A 15,124-nucleotide genomic window follows, 5' to 3' on the forward strand; every position below is an offset into this window, starting at 1 on the left:
TTTTTTTAAATAACATTGCTCCACCTCCCAGGGGCTTTCCTGCGCTTTGTCATAGCAGCCTTCTGAGGTCAGAAGGATGATAGACCCCATGTCAGTGATGACCCAGCCAGGTGAAGCACCCTCCTACTTGGCCAGACTCGTGTCCATGGGTTCAATCCCGGCTTCAGTGCCTGTCTCCTGTGGTGCACTGCAGGGACAAGGGGGTAATGACCAAAAAAAGACTGAGCCTGGCCCTTGGCACCCATCCTGGTGGAATTGAGAACCTTCGGCTTCTTCTCAGCCTGAGAGCTCAACGGCTCAACTGTTCCCCAAGCATCGCACAAGCTAGAAGTGGTCCCCACATCCAGCATAAGGGCCATCTTGCAGTGGACAGCAGGAGGCCTGTGGCTACCCAGGCGTATCCTTCAGTTGCCTTCAAACGGTTGTCAGAGGCCCTCTGTCACTAAAGCTCCCTGGGTGGTCCCTTTAAAGTTCTTCTCAGTTTCTGCGGGTAAAAAGTAAGTTGCATTGGTCTGGACCCTCCAAAAAGCAGTGGCCAAGATAGAACTAAATATGCAAGGGTTTCATGAGGGGAAATGCCTGGGTCAAGAGAAAGAAGAAGGGGTCGAGGAAGGCATGGAGTCTGCCTTCATGCTCCCAGCACCCACCGTCATTGAAGGGAGCAGCCCGGGGTGGGGGGTGGGGTAGCCTCAGCACAAACCCAGCACAGGGCTTGGTGCCACAGCTGGGGCCTTGATCACAAACACTCCCCCACTGCCCAAAGCAGAGGGTCAGCTGAGCTCATTCTAGAAGCCACCATGAGGCGGGTGACAGTTTCCAGTATAGAGAATGTCCTCTTGCCCCTGTCCTATCGGTTCAGAAAGGCAGCTAGTGACCATGTTTTTCAGAAAGAAAGTGTAGAGAGGGCTCAGTGTCGGAAATGCCCTCGACATCAACATCTAGAGCAAGAACCCAGGGTAGATGCCCAAACAGTGTGAAACAAATGCTCACTGGTTCTCTGGAGCCCAGGGCCCACCTCCACATACCCACAACCCACATACCCACAACCACAACAGATTGCACCTCGGTTACCACAGTATCCTCAGAGAGAGGATATACCTATGTATCCCATACCTGGCCTCAATGGATGGTACCAAAGGAGAGACATGCAGAGCAAGGTCCCCAGCCACCAAAGGGCAAAAATCAAAAGCTGACTTCTTTTGGGTCACTAACTGTTGTAGCTTGGGAATCAATGACCTTTGACAAAAGACTCTGAGATGTGGCTTCCAGCGGAGCCCTGAGCCAGCCTCCTCCCGTGGGGCGTGTGTGAAGCCAGCTTTGGCCCTCACTTCCCCACAACCATGTGCCTGCTGGCCAACTCCATCTCCCCGTGGACCTGTGGCTCCAGCAGCCCGGCTGGGCGGCACCAAGGGAGGCAGTGAGGGTGCAAAATTTAAGGAGGCATTGCTGTCAGAGTGCTGTGACTGCAGGGCGGCCACCGAGCATGAGGGCCCCTCAAACGTTCTGCCCCAGGGGCCCTCTCTTGCCTCCCCGGACACAGCAGTCACGCTGGTGTACTCAGCAGCCCCTGGAGCCGCTCCTTCTGATCCACCCCACTGGACTGAAGCCCCCCTACCCTTCAAGAGCTATCCAAGACACCCTCGCCCACTGGCCCTTCCCCCAGCACCCACCAACTCCCGTGCCCACTCCTGGAGATTCCACCCACCATCTGTTCACGGTGGATAAAGAACTCTTTCCACGGCAACTTTGCATTGCCCCTTTGCATGTGGACACCCCCTATCTCCCACCACCAGTCTCCAAACACCTTACAGACAGAGCCTGTCTTTCCAGCTCTTCGCCCCCTTCAGACCCTCCGCAGCTCTGGCTGCCAAGTAATGGAAGAGGCGCTGGGTGCCTCGGTCTCTGCATCTCTGGCAAGTTGCCAGCATGGTTGCTGTACGCCCGAGGCCCAATCCTACTTGCTTTACAAAGAGGAGGATGCTGTGGATTCATCACAAGGAAGCACATCATAGAGTAGCAGTGAAGCCCGTGGGGGCCTGCATCCTATGTGGTGGCGTTTGTCCCATGAGTATCCCTCTGGGAAATCAGGCCTCGTCTCCGTGTAGGGTCTGTGGCATCAAAGCCTTTCACTTAAAAATGCTGTATTTCAGCAGAGCTGTCATCTTGACTCACACCTGCAGCAACTGCTCTGCACAAATTCCATGGGACAAGGTAGCATCAAGGTCAACTCTCCCTGGCCGTGGAGGCCATGTAAGGTCAAGCATGAGTTGACAAGTGGTGTCCAAATCAAGGGGGCAAACAGTGCCCCGCGTACTTTGGAAGCATTTGTCCCACAAAATTCCACTGGGACTTTGCATATTCTCCAGCACATCAGGAAATAGAACTCGGGCAAATTCTGTCGGTTCCATCAGCTGCAAGAGGGGGAGCAGAGTCGGTGGCTTTTGGTGTGCAGAGAAGTGACGGCAAGTCACTGGGGCTCTGTGATCACCTCTCAAAGAGGCATGCAGGCTCCGCTCTGGGTTTCCTTGCAGGTCTTTTTTTTTTTTTTTTTTTAATTGTGGCAAAACACATAAAACTTAACATTTCTTTAAAAAGATTTTATTTATTTATTTGACAGAGAGATAAAGAGAGCACAAATAGGCAGAGCGGCAGGCAGACAGAGAGGGAGAAGCAGGTCTCCTTGAGGGCGCTGAGCAGGGAGCCCAACATGCGGCTGATCCCAGAACCCTGGGATCATGACCTGAGCCAAAGGCAGCCGCTTAACCGACTGAGCCACCGAGGTGCCCCAATATTTACCACTTTAATGTGTATACAGCTCAGTGGCATAAAACACATTCTCAGTGTTACGTAACCTTGGCCAGGATCCAGCTTCCCAAACTGAAACTCTGTACCCATTAAACAAGTCCCTATTCCCCCTCGTCCAACCCTCCCTCCCTTCTGCTTTCTGTCTCTGCGAATCGGACTACCCTAGGAGCCTCATCTAAGTGGAATCATCCAATATTTATCCTTTTGTGGCTGGCTGAGTTCACTGAGCACAATGTCCTCAAGGTTCACCCGTGCTGCTGCCTGTGTCAGGATACCCTTCCTTTTCCAGTCTGGATTGTATGTCAGTGTATGTACTGCGTACATGCATGTTCCTTGGTTTGCATATGTCCCTAAGGCATGGGTCTCGAGATGTCTTCTGCATGAGAATCCCATCAGGAGCTTGTGAGAAAGGCAGGTCCGCGGGTCCCACCTGCAGAGATGTTCTTGCAGCGAGTCTGAGCTGGAGGCTTGATGCCACCGGTGCACTGAGGACATTGAGAAGCACAGCTGGGCAGACAGAAGGATGAGGGGGCTGAGCGGAGAGTAGCCAGAGCATCCAGCCAGGGCAGGGACCAACAAGAGAATCCAAGCTGCCGAAGTGTAAGATGCAGCGGACACTGCCAGGCAGCTTGAAGCGGTGACACCAGGACCCCCCGCCAGCCCTAGGTCAGCAGCCCGAGCCTGTCCATCAACGCTGGCAGCTCCTCGTGACCTATCGTGTGCATCACGGGCTCCGGCTTTGAGCCTTTGTGAACAGTAGCTTTCCTGCTAGTGTTTTCATCTCTCCCACTTACCTACAGCTGCATAACCAATTACCCAACATATAGTGACTTAAAACGATAAGGGCATTTATTGTTGCTCCCATATCTGGCACCTGGACAGACCTCGGCAAGGACAGCTCATCTCCAGTCCATTAGACATCAGATGGCGGGGCTGGAAGGCTGCTGGCTGGAAACACCTGGAAGCCGGGGCCCTCACCTGTCAGGTGTTGCTGGCTGTCCACTGGGGCCTTGGCCAGGGCCACCTCTGGAGCACCCACATGGTGCTTTCCACGCTGCCTAGAAATGGGAGCAAGCCTTCCCAGAAAGAGAGAGCCAGAGACAGAGAGAGCGAGCCAGGGAGCGAAGCAGAAGCGGTATTGCCTTTGAAATCAGCTTTCCGAAGTCATCCAGTGCCATTTCTGCCACATTCTCTCTCTCTCTCTGCAGTGAGTCACCGGAGCCGGCCCATTTTCAAAGAGCTGGGACTTAGAACCTGCCTTTCAATGGAGAAGTGCCAAAGAATGTGTGGAAATGCTCCAAAACCGCCACATTACCTGACCCCCACAGGGTGGGCCAGTTTCTTCTGATCTCATTTCCCGGCTTCATGGGGTAATGAGATCCAAATCCTTGCATTTACGGTGCCTTATCTACAGTGCTTCATCAGCCCTCCACAGCCTGGCCCAGCACCCTGAGGCTGTGTGACTGTTGGGCACCCACTGGCCCTGTCATAATCAGACACACGGGCCGGGGTGGGGGGGGGCAATGTTGGGCGGGAAAATCACCTCAGGTGAGCAAGCGTGTGGGAAGGAAAAAGACAGGTAATGTCTCGAGCTCAGACCCTCCCTCTAACACCTTCTGCACTGTGCAGCCAGCAGCGGTCTGGTGCAAAAATGTCGTGAGTAGGATAGTAAGACTCCAACCCAGCTACGCTGTCTCAATGCCCTGCCTGAGGTGCACCTTGGCAGGTGGGGTCTAAAGCTCGGAGGGTGGGTGACCACCCCGGGGTGACAGACACAGAGAGGGGCATCCACAGCGGTCAGGACTCACGGGCTCTCCAGGGACGGGAGGGCCTGAGCAGAGCACCATGACACGTTCACGGAGCGCGGCTATATGCAAAGCACTTAACACCCCCTAAGTGTATGCTTCCCCTATCCTCTACAGGTCTAAACCACAGTCCAGACCCCGCTGTAGCCCTGACTCATCCAAGAATGTTTCAGTTAGGGTCAGCGGGATCTATTTATTATGACCAAAAAGGGGGTTATCCTTTAGGAAGATTTGCAACAAAGAGTTGAAACTTGACCGGATAACTCAAGAAACATAGTGTATTAATTAGTCAGGGTTCTCCAGAGAAAAAGAACCAACAGGATATGTGTACAGAGAGAGGGAGAAAGGTTGTTTTTCTTTCAGGAATTGGCTCACATGATTGTGGAGGCTGACAAATCCGAAATCTGCAGGGCAAGGTGGGCAGGCTGGAGACCGGGGAGGAGCTGATGCTGCCAGCCATCTGGAGGCAGAATTCCCTCTTCCTTAGGGAACCTCAATCTTTTCTCTTCAACTGGTTGGGTAAGGCCCACCGCACAGAGGATAATTTGCCTTATCTAAAGTCTTGTGACTAAAATGTTAATCCCACCTAAAAAATACCTTCACAGGGTGCCTGGGTGACTCAGTGGGTTAAAGCCTCTGCCTTCAGCTCAGGTCACGATCCCAGGAACCTGGGATCAAGCCCTGCATCGGGGTCTCTGCTCAGCAGGGAGCCTGCTTCCTCCCCTCTCTCTCTCTGCCTTGTGATCTCTGTCTGTCATATAAATAAATAAAATATTTTAAAAAATACCTTCACAACATCTAGACTGGTGTACACCAAACAATGAAATAGTCTGGCTAAACTGACACATAAAATTAACCGTCACAGCTACTTATACAGAAAATTCATTGTCATTAAAATCGATTGTTTTAAAGCACTTAGTTGTGAGTACTGAGCAGAAGAGCTTACATTCTCTATGATCTTCTATAGAACTCCTTCTATATAAACTCCTTAAATGACCCTATGCATCACTAATCTCTTTAGATTAATTAAAAAGGGTAGTTTATAAACCTGACAGGATAATCATGGATAATAATAATAGTTTTTTAAAAGCCATTTTATTGAGGAAATTTCAATCTTATGCAGAACTAGAGAGATGACTATGAAGAATCCTCCAGTAGCCAATTTCAACCATTATCAACATTCTGCCTTACCTGTGTTATATGCCCCTTTCCATAAACATACATAAGATTCTTCCTTCTGCAGCTTAAAGCTAATCTCAGCCATCATGTTGTTTTCCCTGTAAATACTTCAGGATGTATCTCTAACACATAATAAGACTTTCAAAATATAGCCATGACACTATTGTTCCACCCAACAAAATCAACAGCATCTAATACATCTAATTAGATTTTTTTATCTAATACATTTAATACAGATTTCATGTTAGGTTTTCCCCAGTTGTCAAAAAAAATATTTTTTTCCACTTGGTGGTGGGATACTTGGAAAAGAATTGATCTTCTGGAGAATCAAGGTAGAGAAACAAAAGAGTTTTTGCCTTTGGGCTTCTCCGCTAGAATACCCCTTCCTCCCTACCTCCACCCTACCCACCATTCTCTCAGCAGAGCCAAAGGTCAAGGGGATACTTTCAGAGTATACTGAGGAAAATGTCCCAGAGCCATGCAGGTAGGACTTGGAGTGTAGTGCAGATTTCTCCTCCAAGAGATCCTACCTCCTTGGACAAAAAGCCCTTTCTTTGTCCCCATTCTGTGAGGGCAAGAGATCAGAGGGCACACCATGACTGCCAGCCACACCCACTGCGGAACCTCAGTGACTCTGTGTGGACCATGAAAGTTCAAGGGTCTTAGGACATGCTTAGAATGGGCTTCCTCAAGAACTTGGGTCCTGGCGGGTGAAGAAAAGGGGCACACTTGATTATTTACATGTGCAAATATGTAACTACTTTCTCTGAAATCCTCTGAGGGCTCTGTGTGTGCAAAATCATTCATGTACATATGTTTGAGCAAAACTTATGGAGAGACACCCAGAGAGATAGGGACCTTCAGGGGACAAGCCAAGGCTGAATGTGACACAACCTGTCTGTCTCCCTTCCTAGAGTTCTGTGCACTCAATACTAGGATCTGTGTCCAAGCTACAGGTTCTAACAAAAATAACATTATGTGTTAATTACAGGTTTAAAAAAAAGAAGTAATTTTGTTTCAATCCTATTAGCTCTGCAGATAAAAATAGTTTTTAACACTTTTATTAAACGAGTTTCCCTTGTGTTTGCTTTCCCAGGTATAAAAATTTATCTCTTTAGAGACATTGTAGAATCCCTCTGCCTTTTTATAAAAATAAGTTTTGGATTCCAAAAGGATAGATTTTGCAGACAGTATTATTGTTTTTAAAATCCAAGGTTCTAGAATCTGCTCCCACACTTAGATTCTTAATGGCTGTCAGACCTCAGACAAACTCACTGGCCTCTTTGATGTCATTTCTCCACCTGCAAGTGGAGGACAATAATATCTCTCGCAGCGCTATTATGAAGGGGTAACAAGATATCACATTGCCCTTCATCAAACCCTTATCAAGTGTCAGGCACTGTTCTAGGTGTCAAAGATAGAGCTGCAAACACATCCTACAAGGTTCTTGCTCTCTCAGAGCTTGCTTTCTGTTTAGGAAAGCCAAAAATAAAAGAAAAAGGAAATATCAGATAGGAATAAGTTCTACTCTGAGAATTTTGTAAAACACATTGCATTAGAGAGGATCTAGGTGACTCCAAGGAGGCTTTTTCAAGGAGCTAGCAATTAAGCAGAGACCTTCCATGTGAAGATCTTGGGGGAAAAAAAACATTTCAGGCAGAGGGAAGAGCAAGCTCCAATGTTCAAGGGCAGGCGCAAGGTCAGTGTGTTTGAGAGGCAGAAAATGAAGGCGGGAAATCTACAAAACATGCACAGTCCGGCAGGTGGGCACTGAGCATCAGTCTTGGAGGCTTCAGAAGAGGTTTGGATTCAGTGTCACTGATAGCCAAAGTCATTCGTAAGTGTATGCTTCTTGCAGGGATCTCTCTGTCCCCTGTGCAGAGAAATGACTGGAAAGTGGTAGGAAGAGCAGCAGTGGGGCCAGGCAGAAACTGTTAGAGTAACCCAGCAGAGACAAGACAGTGGCTTAGACAAGGCTCTGAGCGGTGCCATCAGGGAGAAGTGGTCGGATTCGGAATACACTTTCAAAATAAATCAGCCAAGACACGTGGATAAATGTAAGGAGCAGTAGGAAGAGATGCATCAGGAACGATTTCTGTATGTGAGTCCCGGAGAGTGCAAAAAGATGGTCGTGCCATTTACTGAGATGAAAAAGACTGGGGAGAAACTGTCATGAGGAATTAGAAAAGCAAGACTTCTGTTATGGCCGTGAAAGTCTGCAATGCTTAATGAAGAGCTAAGTGGGCATGTGGAGCTAGCAGGTGGGGGTAGGCATCTAGAGATCCAGGGGGGAAATCAAGCTGTTGGGGGTCATCAGTATATAGATGGGATTGAAAAACAAGGTTGCAAATGAGATCACTGGGTAGAAAATAGGAGCAAGAGTCAACAGTGAGGTTGGGAGGGGAATCAGAGCTGGGTCTTAGACTATTCCAACGTCTAGAGTGAAATACACTGGGAAGGAGGAGCTGGTGAGGTGGCAGGAAATCTAGAAGAATGGAAAGGAAGGAAAGCTCAGAGAAATGTTTCCGGAAGGAAGGAGTCGTCAGCCTTGCCAAATATTGCTGAAAAGACACAGCAACAAAGAGATGGCCGTGGACCATAGGATTTGGCAAGACACGGGTCTTTGTTACCTTTGGTAACAACAGTTTCAGTGGGACAGTAGGGTGGAAAGCCTGCCTGAGAGGACTCAGGAGAGCAGGAAAAGTGGAACAGACAATATGGTGTCATTGTTCTGGGAAGGAGAGCAGAGAAATGAATCAGTAGGTAGAGAAGAGAGGCACGGAGATGAAAAAGAATAAAGGACATTTTGGCAGTCCCTTGGGACAAATGCAGCGGAAAGGGACAAATTGATCATGCTGGATAGGAGGATGGTCTTTGTAAAAGTTATCACCTTGTTAGTAATTCGTGTAAATATGCATTTGTTTATACTGTTTATTTCACCTAAGGATTCTTCAGCTTAGAGTCTATTTCTCTGGTACTAGTGTAATACCAGAGATATATTTAAAAGTTACACTTTTTAATAGGATGACTCTCTAATCTCCATTTGTGAGAAAACGCCCCAAAGGACTGGCTTAATTGGATATATGACATCCTTAGACATGCAAATGCTCACAGCCTTAAAATTATTCATTTCCACTATTCTGTACGTACACCAGATAGAGCACATGGTCACTCCCATTTACGACCTCAGCTCCTGACAAGCTGAATTACTCAGAATTCCCCAAAGGCCACGGTGTTCCAGACTGCTGCACCTGGGACCCTCACACCACCCCCGATGTGTCTACCCCAGGAACACCCCCCTGTCACATTCTCTGAAAGCCTCCCTCCCTTGGGTCTGCACTAACCTCTCTAGATCCCTTCTCCTTGTTTTCTTTCCACAAAGGGAATGTGGGACCCAAGAGAGCATTATGAACCAAGGATTACGAGGAAGCCAACTCTGAAACTGAGGTTCGTTTAACAAAAACAATAACGATTTCACAATAATAATGTGTATGCTTGTAGAAGCTACAAGCAAACAGAAAACAAGAAAGAAGAAATCCACATTCAACTGTGATCACACCCCCAGAAACAACTACCATTACCATTTTGCTCAATGTCTTCCAGACTCTCTGTAATCCTGCATTTTCCTGCATAGTGAAGAGCTGCCCTAAGACAGCAGAATTACTCATAGATAACTCTGTCTTTGGCTTGCTGCAATAACTACCACAAAGGGCTTGCTTAATTTTCTCTTGTATTCCCAGAGCCGAGCACAAACAGCAGCCCTATAGCAGGCCCATATACGTTTGTGAAGTGAATGAATAAGGGCGTATCCGGCCACAAAACAGCAACATCAAGAATAATGCCGTTCCCTGACATCACTAGCAGATGAAGACATAGAGACACAGAAAGAAAAAGGAACTCACCAGTTCTGAAGGGGGAGGATGGAGTCCCAGAAGGTTTATGGTCTTTGTTCTAAAACAGATCCAAAGTGACATTTCAAATCACTGTAACAATATATATATATTTCAGTTTTTATTTAAATTCCAGTGAGTTAGGGGGCACCTGGGTGGCTCCGTCAGTTAAGCATCTGCCTTCAGCTCAGGTCATGATCTCAGGGTCCTGGGGTCAAGCCCTGGTCAGGCTCCCTGCTCATCAGAGAGCCTGCTTTTCCCTGTCCCACTGCCTATTTATGCTCTTTATCTCTCTGTCAAATAAATAAATAAAATCTTTGGGAAAAAAATTAAAATAAAGAAATTCCAGTGAGTTAGTATACAGTGCAATATTAGTTTCAGGTGTACAATATAGGGATTCAGCACTTCCACACATCACCTGGTGCTCATCAGGACCAGTGCCCTCCCTCATCCCCATCACCTGCTTCCCCCATTCCCTCCATCACCTCCCCTCTGGTAGCCTCTAGAGTGAAGAAACTGCTTCTTGGTTTGCCTCTCCTCTCTTTCTTTTTCTTTTTTTTAAAGATTTTATTTATTTATTTGACAGAGATCACAAGTAGACGGAGAGGCAGGCAGAGAGAGAGGGGGAAGCAGGCTCCCTGCTGAGCAGAGAGCCCGATGAGGGACTCGATCCCAGAACGCTGAGATCATGACCTGAGCCGAAGGCAGAGGCTTTAACCCACTGAGCCACCCAGGCGCCCCTCTTTATTTTTCTTTGTTCATTTGTTTTGTTTCTTAAATTCCATATGTAAGTGAAATCATTTGGTATTTGTCTCTTTCTGACTGACTTACTTCACTTACCATAATACTCTCTAGCTCCATTCATGTCATTGCAAATGGCAAGATTTTATTCTTTTTATGGCTGAGTAATATTCTAATATATATATATTCTCACATCTTCTTTATCCACTCATAAGTCAAAAGACACTTCGGCTGTTTTCATGATTTGGCTATTATAGAAAATGCTGCTATAAACATTGGGGTGTATGTATCCTTTTGAATCAGTATTTTTGTATACTTCAAGTAAATACCTAGTAGTCCAATTTCTTGGTCACAGGGTAGTTCTATTTCTAACTTTTTGAAGAACCTACATACTGTTTTTCACAGTGGCTGCATCAGTTTGCATACCCTCCCTTCTCCACATCCTTACCATCACCTGTTGTTTCTTATGTTGTTGGCTTTAGCCATTCTGACAGGTGTGAGGTGATATCTCATTATAGTCTTGACTTGTATTTCCTGGTTCATCATTGATGTTGCACATCTTTTCAAGTGTCTGTTGGCCATCCGTATGTCTTCTTTGGAATTGCCCAGTTTTTAATTAAATCATTCATTCTTCGGATGTCGAGTTTTATAAGTTCTTTGTATATTTTGACACTAACCCTTTATCAGGTATTTCATTTGCAATTATCTTCTCCCACTCCATAGGTTGCCTTTTAGCTTTGTCATTTCCTTCACTGTACAGTTTTTATTTTGATGAAGTCCCAATAGTTTATTTTTGCTTTTGTTTCCCTTGCCTCAGGAGACATATCTTAAGATAGAAGTTGCTATGGCGATATCAAAGAGGTTACTGTCCATGTGTTTGTGTTCTCCTCTAGGATTTTGATGGTTTCAGTATTCACATTTAGGTCTTTAATCCACTTTTAATTCGTTTTTTGTGTACAATGTAAAAAAGTGGTCCATTTTTATTCTTTTGCATGTTGCTGTCCAGTTTTCCCAACACCTTTTGTTGAAGAGACTGTCTTTTTCCCATTGGATATTCTTTCCTACTTTGTCAAATATTAAGTGACCATATAGTTGTGGGTTCATATCTGGGTTTTCTATTCTGTTCCACGGATCTATGTGTCTATTTTTATGCCAGTACCATACTGTTTTGATCACTATAGTTTTGTAATGCAACTTGAAGTCTGGAATTGTGATACTTCCAGCTTTGCAAATCAATGTGACAGTATATTTTAAATAAATATTGCTGAGATAATTGGTAAATAATATAAGGAGAAACTAAAGTTAGAGCCTTATTTCATGACTTATAGAACTATATAAGAACTAGAAGACTGTGTAGGTAAGCACAAAATAACAAAAACATAGCATCAATTGCCTGACAACACAAAATGAAAAAGACTTTTAGAAAATTGAAAGACAAATGGAAAATTATTTAAGTACTGGATCAATAGCCTTCATAGTTCCTATAAATCAATAAGATAAAAGCACAAATTGGTAATAGGTGATGAAATGAAATGATATGTAATTCATAGAAGGAAATGAAAAATTTAACTAATAAAAGAAGAAATACAAATTGATAATTCATATCAGATTTTATGGGACTATATATATTAAAAGACCTAAAGTCACTAGAATTTAAGAAAGGCAAATTTTTTTTTTTGTCTACACGATTGGCAAAAACTTACAAAGAATACTAATCATTTTAATGACAATATTTTTAAACATAGCTCTATGCTGATGGTTGAATTGTGCATAGGAATAACTCTTCTATGGGTCAAACTGGAGGGTATGTGTTAAAAGTCCTTAATGTCTGAATGCTAGTTTACTCATCATTTCCAAAATTAAGAATTTACTGCAAATTTTTATTTTTTTAAGTTCAATTAGTTAACATATAATGTATTATTTGTTTCAGAGGTTAGGTCTGTGGTTTACCAGTCTTATATAATACCCAGTGCTCATTACAACACATAACCTCCTCAATGTCCATCACCCAGTTACCCTGTCTCTCCACCCCTTTCCCCTCTAGCAACCATCAGTCAAATATTTAGACTTATGTGCAAAGATGTTAACTGTAGTAATCTCTGCTGATGAGATTATGGGTTATGTCTTCCCCTTCATTCTTTTCATTGTTTTCCAAGTGTTCTGAATTGAACTTACATCTTGTAAGTACAGTTAAAAAATAAATGACGACTTTCAGTTAAAGATGGCAGATTGAAGGATGCCTGGGTGACTCAGTCAGCTGAGTGTCTCCCTTTGGCTCAGGTCATGATCCCACAGTCCTGGGATCAAGTTCCACATCAGGCTCCTTGCTCAATGGGGAGTCTGCTTCTGCTTCTGCCTCTGCCTGCCATTCCCCTTGCTTGTACGCTTTCTCTCTCTCTCTCTCTCTGACAAATGAATAAATAAAGTATTTTAAAAAAAAGATGGCAGATTGAACATTAATGTTCACCTCCATTTCTTCCCTAAACCAAAATAAAGTAACAGTAAGGTGATTTTTAAGGCATAAATCCAAAAGGATAGAAAAAAATTGAGGGGGGTATGTAGGAGGAATGCTTAGCTAATCTGAGCCAACAGTAAGGAAAGCAAAGGGGCAGACTGATTCATCATGTACCTTCAAAAGGCTCAGGAGTTGGAAGAACCAGTTTTCTTTAAAAGCAGAGAAAAAGACAGGACTAACAACAGAAGATTTGGTTGAGAGTTTGTTTGAAAAGTTCTTAGACCCCACCAGCTTTTCTTCCCAACTCCACAAAAGGAAAAGACCTCCACTAGAGAGATATAATTGAACATCTCTGAATTAAAAAACATTAGGCAGAAGTGAGGGCAGGGAAACTATATGGAAGAAAACAACTAAGCAAAAGTGTACACATTTAATACCTGGGAACTTAGCCTTCCTTCTCTCTCTCTCTCTCTCTCTCTCTCTCTCTTTCTCTCTCTCTTTAGATTTTATTTATTTGTTTTAGAGAGAGAGAGAGCATGTGCATGTACGTGTTGAGTGAAGGGAGAGGCAGAGAGAGAGAGAGAGAGAAACCCAAGCAGATTCCACATTGAATCCAGAGTCCAATGGCTCGATCTCACAACCCTATGATTGTGACCTGAACCAAAACCAGGAATCTGACATCCAACAGACTGGGCCACCCAGGTGTCCCCTTCCTTCTCTTTTTGACTGTGGGAAGACTGGAAGCCAGGCTTACAATCTCCATGCAGAAGATCCAAAATTCTTCTCTTGAGAATCCAGTCAGCCCAAGAGAAAATAATCATTGGAAGGTTTCCTAATGAAATAGCCAAGCAAAACCACCCAACAATAAGGGCTACTCTCAGTAAAGCTTTCCACCCACCAGCTCCACCATCATCACCATCACAGAGAGAGCACTTCAAACAGATTTTTGGTGCACACTCTTAAGCTATGGGAAGTGTGGCAAGGATCCCCAAGTATTTGAGAAAAATATTTACCCCGTTTCATTGATTCTATGACACAAATGATTGACATCTCTGAATGAACATTTCTGAAGTCCGGATAGAAATTACAAATTGATGGTATTGTAAAACTGTCAGCCAGGAAGCAATCATAATACAGCTGCACCAAATAATTTCAGGAACACCTTCTCATAACGTCAAGAAAGCACCGGCATGAAGGGTTTTAGAGACAATAAATATATTGATTTGAAAAGCCAGAGACCAAAACAAACTAAGAAAAGCAAGTAAAAAGAGAAAATATCTCCCCAGATCATCACTGATATCCTTAGAGAGATAGTTGAAAACAAGTAATCTTGTTGGTTAAAAAAAAAAAAACCTATGAAAGAAGAACATTCAAATAATACTTGGAAATTAAAGTAAGATAGCTTGAAGTAGAATATTATATAAGAAAAATCCCTGGAAAGAAGTGCAAAAGAGAAAGAAATAGAAAGGGAAAAAATTTGAAAATTGGTCTGGGATTTAAAAAAAAAAAGGAAAGAAAAGTCACCAGCAAAATAATTCAAAAAAAAAAAAAAATAAAACCCCTCTCAGAATTGAAAGACAGAGTTTCTACATTAAAAGAGACCCACCAAGTCTCCACCAAGGAAGCAAAATAGATCCACAACAAAATACATCATTATGATATTTCAGAACACTAGGAACAGTGAGAAAGCCCTGCAAACATTAAAGGAGAAGAAAAAAAAAAAACCCACAGGTAATGTGTAACTTACAGGCCAAAAAAGAATGAAACAAAGCCTCCAAATTTCTAAAATAAATGTTTTGAAACCTAGAAATTTATACTCAACTATCAACTAAATGAGATGATTAAAAAAAAGACTTTTTCAGACTTGCAAGGAAAGAGGTGAAGAATTTCATCAAGGTAATAGGTGAACTCAGACATATCACTGTGTACACAGCAACCAGTCCAGTTTGGAAGAGATTCCTTTGAGAAGATGAAATTGAATATATCAAAAGAATTGGCATTGAATTAGTGAGAAGTATATAGAAAACTAAGCAAATTGGGACACAGGGGTGGCTCCGTTCGTTAAGCATCTGCCTTGGGCTCAAGTCATGATCCCAGGGTCCTGGGATCAAGCCCTCCATCAAGCTCCCTGCTCAGTGGAGGTCTGCTTCTCCCTCTCCCTTTGTACTCGCTCTCTCTCTCTTTAGAGTAAATAAATAAAATCTTTTTAAATAAAAAGTACTTTTTAAAAAATGAGAAAAGAAAAGAAA

This window comes from Mustela putorius, unplaced genomic scaffold, assembly GCF_011764305.1.
Source record: "Mustela putorius furo isolate JIRA1106 unplaced genomic scaffold, ASM1176430v1.1 tig00003870_pilon_pilon_pilon, whole genome shotgun sequence".
Classification (NCBI taxonomy): domain Eukaryota; kingdom Metazoa; phylum Chordata; class Mammalia; order Carnivora; family Mustelidae; genus Mustela; species Mustela putorius.